Raw genomic sequence first — 8863 nt, forward strand, 5'->3', positions numbered from 1 at the left:
CCAGAAGGGAAGTCGGTGGCAGGATGGGAGCTGGGGGCCGGTCTCTAAGTCTCAGGAAGTGGCTGGGGTCTCTGGCAAATGGGTGTGGGGACAGGGCGTGGAGATCCAGGGGCAGCCAGGGGGCTTGGAGAAGGGGATCCTTCCTGGTGGGGCTAGAAGGAACCTGCCCGGTGGCCAGAACCTGGGGCCTAATTGGGCAGGTCTTCCGCAGAGTGGCTGCTGCCTAGGGATGGGGTCCAGGCTGGGCCCGGATACTCACCTCTGGTCCAGAAGGGAAGTCAGGGGCAGGATGAGAGCTCGGGGCCCCTCTTTCTCTTTCTTATTTGAACAATTTGATCACATAGTCAATTATCAGTACAATTGGGAGTGTTTCCATCTAAAAAAGGTTATTCATTCCTGCCACCACTTCATAATCCCAGTATTCCTATAATAAAATGAAAGTTTATGCTGTAGGAAAATAGCCCCTCTGTGTGCGTAAGGCTCTCTTGTATCTGTTACATTTGTTTTCACTCTGCTCTCCTTTGAATATTCGTTGTTTTTTGTATAGGCCTTACTCATTTTCTAGCTCTCCAGTACTCTCCATGGCTTAAACAATTGCTCTGAGTATTGGCTCTTTCAGACAGACATTGTTAATTTCTTCCCATCTTTCAATTTTGCTAGGGTAGTAATGTGATCACCAAGACTTTAGATATTTTTAAATTGCCAAATAATTATTTCTTTTTACTTTTCACATTTTCTCTTTCTATTATATATTTTCATAAAGGTTATAAAAGTTTAAATTGACTTTATTTACATATTTATTTTCTATATCACATAAAACAATGAGGCCAAGCATATTGACATGCTATTTCTTTGTTCATTCCATGGAATACAAAATGATGTTTATTAAATAATTGAATAATTAATTTGATAGATTGATATAATATAAGAAACTCAAGAAAATAAAATAACACCAGGATGGCTACCATGTTCATCATGTTTCTGGACATAGCCCCTATGTTATCATACTTTCAAGTCTTTGATGCATCTCCAGTAAATTGTCTTGATTTAACAACTTATATTTATAATAACTCAACTTAGTAAATATACTAGAATATATGGATTCCTATTTTTGTACGTGCATTTTCATCCTTTATATAAGCATTGAGTTTACTTGAGACTAAAATAATTAATATGATATGTCAATATCTTCCCATTACAGTTAGACTTTAAGCAATTATATATTTTATGTGTGGGTGATGTATATATGTATTTTGGTTTGGTATATTGTATCACATTAAAATAACCAAAAATAAGAAAATATTGTAATATCTTTGCTTGGGAGTTAACCAATAACTTTTGATTGGATTTCAGGCCCATTCCAATCAAGAAAAATTATTTCTGGTATTGGCAATTTAGTCAAAAGCTCATTGCTGAAACTGTTATGTCCTTTGAGATATACTTTTGTGTGTCACTACTGATATACATTTTCAGTGGGCATGTTGGCAAACTAGCCTTTAAATATTTATGTTTGCATCTATACATCAGTGTTGTTCCAGCCTTGTTAAGAAAAGTATCTTTTTGCAGTGGATTTTGGTGAAGGAAGAAATCCATAATGGAACAAAGTCATCAGAATATGTGACTATTGAATGGGTAGCCCTAAATAGGGCATTTATATCAATCATGCAGGGGTCAGGGAACATTTTGATCAAAGGTGCAGAAAGAATGTAAGAAGTGGAGTGTACAGAGGCTCTATAAAACATTGTATTCTGGAGATTTAATGGCTGATGTAGAGACAAACACACATCAGCAGTGGTTATGTGAAAAAGATGTGGTCATGACTGGCACTATCAAAATTCCATCATGCAAGAAGTTGTTAAACTGGCTCACACCTTCCTGAAGATCTATAGTCAGTGGTCAGTTAATGGTTCCTGGAAATAAATGGTGAGTCATATTGCTCAGCGTTGTGGTCACTGGGAAGATAATCTTGTACATGTAAAAACAAACAAACAAACAAACAAAAAAACAAAAAACAAAAAAACTTCTACTCATGTTCATGCAAGCATTCCTGATTAAAAATACTGGTTCACCAACAAAGAGTAAAGGTAGTGAGGGATTTGTTGATAGAAAAAAAATTGTTAAAAGGGACAGGAAGGGGGATGAGTGGTTAATAGGAAACATTATGAATCACAGTTTAGTATGTATGTGTTTAAAATTGTGAAAAGATGATTTAGAAACAAACAGAAAACACTGTCTAATCAGCTGGTTCTGTCATGGACACAGTCTTCTAAAGATTGGACATGAATTTAGTACAATTCATAATTTTCTTTGTGAAAATGAATCACAAATAAGCCACATAAATTTAAATTGTGATAAAGTAAATTACTATTGGAAACAATAAAAGGTAAATTATAAAAACAATTATTTGTGTTAATGTTTGTTCATACAGAAACTAAAATACCTTAGTTGATAATTACACTCTAATTAAATAATGCAACAAAAGTTAGAAGTACAACTCTATTAGGAAGTTTCTTCCATTCTGGAAATTTTATCGTTTTCCAATTATCTGCCCTAGATATTCTGCATTGTGAATGACACGTTAGATAGTAAAAATCTCTCAGAGAAGTAAACCTCAACACATTTTAAAATGTTTCATCTAAACAATATTAGACCACAAATAATCCTTTAAAAAATACATTTGTACTATTACATCTTGATAAATGAGTATTATGTATAACAATCTGACAGTTAACTTTTATGAGAGTATTGGAAGTGATTTCTTATACACATCTACTGTTCCTATCATAATTACACAATACATAATGAGTATATTTAGTCTATGAACATTTAGAACAATTCCATGAAAAATAAACATCTAGAACTATATGCTTTAGTGATTTGGTAAGAGGAACTCACCTATCCTGGGGTAGCTGACAATTTTAGGAAATGCAGGTGTTAAAGAGTCAGTGGTAGGATATAGAATGATATGAGTTCAGGGATTACTGTACATAGCACTTAATGGAGGGAATTAATGTGGATAAATATTGCATTATAAATTAGACATTTAAAATTTGTCTACATATATTGCCTTTTCTGTATATTCAAAGTACCGCTAACAAATGACATAAACATTTCCATTTTTATTATTGAAACTGAATTCTAATAATAAAGAAGATAGCCGTTAAAGCATTGATGGGATTTCATCAAATCATGTAAAACACACCTGCACTAGGTATGTATCTACAGAACAAAGGAAACTGAACAATTATGACATGGCCATGCCTGCTCTGCTCTACTAGAGCTGGGCTCAGGCTCCACCAGACACTCTGTGTGATTGCTTAGAAACAAAGTCCTCATCAAAGTTTTCTTGGGTTCTTAACTGGAGAGTTGGGATAGAATGAAGTGAATGCTTGTAAATAACCAAGACACAAGATTTCTGGTTCCCTAATGAACAAATGTTGGTGCTTTTGAAGGTGGAACATGTGTATAAGTAGAGACAGATAGAAAATATGACAGGCTGGAACACCAAGATGCAGATGAGAATGTTCATTATGAATGAGCAAAGTAGATTTCAGGATTATATTTATATTTGTTGGTATCCCTACTCTGAAGAATTCCATTCCAAAATAGCAGGAAACACACTCTTCAAATTCATTTAATGCGAATAAATCTATAGAGAATAGAATACACACATGCATGTTTCCTTGTTACATCTTCTGGGATTTTTTTTTTGTATTTGATGTTTTTGTATTTTTGTATTTTCTAAGCCAATGCAAAAACTTAATTCTAATTCCCACATGACTCTATTGTTCAATAATTTTACTACTACTACTGCTACTACTACTACTACTACTACTACTACTACTATTAGACAATAAAAGATAATTATCATTGAACTTATAGGACATGTATACATCAAACAGCATCATCACCCTAAGTATAAAATATCCAAAAATAAATACTTTTTTATACTTGTATTTTTTTCTGAACTGTCAAGTAACCTTATCAAATGATATAATTTTCCCTTTTTCCTTATCAGCTTCCAATTATATATCTAGTGTTTTTAAAGATTTGCATATGAGACAATGTCTGCATAATCAAGGAAATAAGTTTACAATTTTAATAATATTGAGCTGTATGAAAGCAGCAAAATTTATTATCAGAGAATCATTCTCTTATAGTCTAAACATCAAGTAGACCTCATTTTTGTATTCTGAATTATATACGTTATCAACATGCTAGTTATTGATGTCACTAAGTATCAGCATTAAAATTATTAGAGGAAAATTCATTTTAATATTGGTTTTCAATTTGATCATTTTACTGTAGTATATGATGTTACTGTGTTAAAATTAGGTAAGGAACTATTTTCAGAATATAGATATCACTATTTAATGCTGTGGATATAACTCTGTATGCTGTGAATGTGTTGCTCTGATTGGTTGATAAATGAAATGCTGATTGGCCAGGGGCTAGGTAGGAAGCATAGGTGGGAAAAGCAGACAAGGAGATTGTGGGAAGAAGAAGCCTGAGTCACGAGATGCCAGCCTGCAGTCCAGGGAACAGCATGTAATGGCACATAGGTAAATCCATGGAACACATGGCAACATACAGATTAACAGAAATGGGCTGCGTATAAGTGTAAGAGCTAGTCAGTGGTAGGCCTGAGCTAATGGCTGAGCAGTTTTAATTAATATAAGCCTCTGTGTGTTTACTTTAATCTGACTGGCTGTGGTCAGGGCAGGACAAAGAAAAACTTCATTTACAATTTAATACCCCCATCCTTTGCTAAACATTTTAATTATAATACTCTCAAATCACCGGGAACTTATAAATTATCTTTGATAATGAAATTATAGAGAAATTGTTCATATGTATAATTGACTTCTTGGCTTCGGTTATTATTTGGTTATTCAAGCTACACCTCACTAGTTCCCAGTGCACTCAAACATTCATAAGAGTGTTTGTATAGTTTTTAGCAGTTTTGTTTCTTTCCATGTATCATTGAAATTTTTATCTTAACCATCCAGACCATAAACAAATGATAACTGACAGAGCATTTTTATTTTAAATGATGGGTACAAATTCATAATATATCCATTTAGTCTAAATGGTACTGAATAAATGATATGCATATAGACATCTTTTCACTGTATGGAATTGGCCTAGGTACTGCCAAATCTGTTCAGAGAAATCTAAAGTCTGACCAGAACCTGTGTGGGAACCCTGGGGCAGCAGTCAGAGATAGTTCGCAGGTGAGATTCATACAGGGAAACCTCAACTTCTGCTCCTAAGGTGTTTCAATTGCTTTGATGAAGTCTTGCCCAAGCTATTAAAAATGATCCTTTACTTAACATCAGGTAATGCCAATGACAGCCTCACAATACAATGCTGACAATATGTTTCCTCAGCCACATATGTAGTAGTGCTTAATTAATTACTACATAGAATTGCCTGGGCAAGCTGACACATAAAATGGAGCACAAAACCTCTCCTCCCCACAAAAAGGAAATATTTTTGCTCCATATGTATGAAATAAATGACTGACTACACATTCAGAATCTAATAGAAAGAAATGTCATTATGATTATTACTTTTTTTCTGCATTAAAATGAATATCACACTAATTAGCTTAATTTGTATATGCATAATTTTATATTTGTCAATAGAAATAAGCATTTTGAAACCTCACTATGGTTAAACTGATATGTAAATACAAAAAAATTATATGAATTGTGATACTTTAAGTTCCTATTGAAATAACGAGGAAGAATAGTCATGATCTCTTATTTGATATGTAGGACATATTGAGACCCAGTGGCACATGAGAGCTGATGAAAGCAGTGGAATGTTCAGAGCAGTGGACCTCTACAATTGACAGCCGTGACATGGTAAGTCTTATTTTCATAGTAATCACACTATTGAAAAATAAAAATAATTTTTTTTATAAAACTAAAATTTTAAATGTTTTAAAATACAGTTTTACAATATGGTTGCCATTGGAAGCATTCCTGTGACTCACTGAGCTCAACAAAATTACCTGGATTCAGCTAGCACTGGGAAGTATTTGTTTTCTTGTGCAAGTATATAAATCAAAATTAAACCTTTTTTCAAAAGTAAATGTAATTTATAATTAACTTTTAGTTTTTAACAAGTTTTTAGAATTATTTACATATTTTAGTTTAGTAAATGGCTTAGTTTAACCATTAAGTTATAGATTAAAGTAATAGATTATTTTGATGCTAGTGGACATATATAAAATACAATAATTCCCAGAAACACTTTCCTGTCTTAGATAGGGTTTACTATTACTTGGAAGAGACATCATGACATGGCAACTCTTATAAAGGAAACATTTAATTGTGGCAGCCTGTTTACAGTTCAGAGGTTAAGTCCACCATGGAAGGAGTATGGCGGCATGCAGGTAGGCATGGTTTTGGAGAAATAGCCATGTGTCCTACATCTTTCAGTCAACAGGAAGTTGACTGACTGACACACTGAGGGAAGCTTGAAAAAAAGACCTCAGACTCCACCTCTACAGTGAATACTTCCAACAGAAAGTGTGGCCCAGATTACAGGTGTGCCCTCCAGCCTGAAGGTCTGGAGATTAAAGGAATGTGTCATCCAACCTCCTTCAACAATACTACACATCTTCCAACAAGGCAAAACTCCTAATAATGCCATTTCCTATGAGCTTATTGGGGCCAATTACATTCAAACTTTCAAACTACCATATAATGCAAAACAAAAGACAAAAATACAAAAGAGAAAGGTAGAAAACTAAATGCAAAAAAAAACCCTCAAAACAAACAAACAAACAAACAAACAAAAAAGCGCAACAAAACTCCCCTTTTTATTTAAGATAACTTTTAAAGCAATTATTAGGATTATTAAAATTATGAGGCAGGGAATAAATTTTATTATAACAAATGCTATTATATTTCACTTTTATTCTTGCTTTACATAAAGTTCGGAGTATATTCAGTTAAAGTACTAAAGTACATTGATTGCAAAACAACAATTTTTATAGCATCCATTTAGGTTGAATAGAAAAAAAAAGGATGTGACATGAATCACCCATAACCTATAATCTTGAAATTAACTTTCTTAGGCGGGCGGTGGTGGCGCACGCCTTTGATCCCAGCACTCGGAGGCAAAGCTAGGTGGATCTCTGTGAGTTCGAGCCAGCCTGGTCTACAGAGTGAGTTCCTGGAAAGGTGTAAAGCTACACAGAGAAACTCTGTCTTGAAAAACCAAAAAAAAAAAAAAAAAAAAAAAAAAGTAACTTTCTCCCAAGTCTGAATCTTATTTTATTTTATGAGTATAGGTGTTTTGCCTGAGCACCAGAACAGAAGCCAGAAAAAGGCACCATAACTCTTGGAACCAGAGTCACAGACAGTTGTGAACCATCATGTGGGTGCTGGGAACTGAACTCCAGGTCCTCTGGAAAAGCCACCAATGCTCTTAACCACTGAACCATCTCGTTCTCAGTTTTTATCTATTTTGAGATCACCCAGGTTGGCCCTTAAACTTCCTGTGAAGCTAAGGATAGCCCTGGGCATCTTACCCTCCTACCTCCATCTCCCAAACTCGAGGATTGCAAGATGTTCACCACCAAGCCCAGTCTACCTCATTGAGTACCTCACTGCAGCCGGTGTTATCCAGACAAAGAAAAGGTCCCGTATAAACTGATGATGTGCCTGCTCTATGGTATGGTTAAGGGGAAGGTTTTTATTGTAGATATGAGGGACCATTTAAGAAAAAAAGGGATTATTTATTCTGTATTGCTCAGGAGAACAAATACAACCCAACCCCAACCACAAACCCTCCACTGACAATCTGTCTTACCTGCAAGATGTGCTGGGGCAATGGTATCACCGAATTTGTGGGAATGGCCAACCAATGTCTGGTGTAACTTGAGACCCAAACAACTAAAGGGAGCCCATGCCTGACAATGCCTGGGTATCTAGTGCCTTAGTAGGGATTCTCTTGCTGTAAAGACACCACCATGGCAACTCTTACAAAGGAAAACTTTTCATTGTGGTGGCTCACTTATAGTTCACAGATTTAGTCCATTATTAGCATGGTCGGAAACAAAGATGCATGCAGGCAGACATGGTACAAAAGAGGTAGCTGAGACTTCTCACATCTCTACTCACAGGCAACAGGATGTGGTCCATCTCACTGGGCATGGCTTGAGAATATAAAAGATCTCAAAGCCTGCCTCCACAGTGACACACTTCTTCCAACAAGACCACATCTACTCAAAAAGGCCATACTTACTAATAGTGCCACTCCCTTTTCTTTCAATCCACCACATCCAAGAGCCATAGACTGGATAGCCCAGAGACCTAGGGTAAAACCAAATACAACTGGCAACGAAACAAATGTAACAAAATAAAATACAGTGAAATATATCCCTAATGATACTCTGCTATACTCATATATTGGTACCTTGTCTGGTCACCATCAGAGAAGATTCCTCTGACAGCAGATGGGAGATGGTACAGAAACTCAGAGCCAAACATTAGGGGAAAGACAACTATTAGATTTCCTCTCAGAGCTGAGGAAAAGCCATGAAGGTGCAGAGAGATTTTCGGAGCCGGAGGTGATAGAGTAGACTAAAGCAGCAAGCAAGGGGGTTGGGGGGTGGGGTGGCTGCATGGGGCTGCACCAGAACCTCTGGAAATGTGTTATAGCGATTAGCTTGGTGTTTTAGTGGGACCCCTAACAACAGGCACAGGTGTTTCTCTGACACTTCTGTTTGCTCTTGAGACTTTTTCTCCAACTGGGTTATCTCATCCAGTCTCTCTATGAGGGCTTTTGACTTATTTTGTTGTTTTTTGTTTTATCCTATCAGGTTGTTGCTCTTGGAGGCCTGCTC

The sequence above is a fragment of the Peromyscus maniculatus genome, chromosome 9 (genome assembly GCF_049852395.1).
Source record: "Peromyscus maniculatus bairdii isolate BWxNUB_F1_BW_parent chromosome 9, HU_Pman_BW_mat_3.1, whole genome shotgun sequence".
In the NCBI taxonomy this organism is placed as follows: Eukaryota; Metazoa; Chordata; class Mammalia; order Rodentia; family Cricetidae; genus Peromyscus; species Peromyscus maniculatus.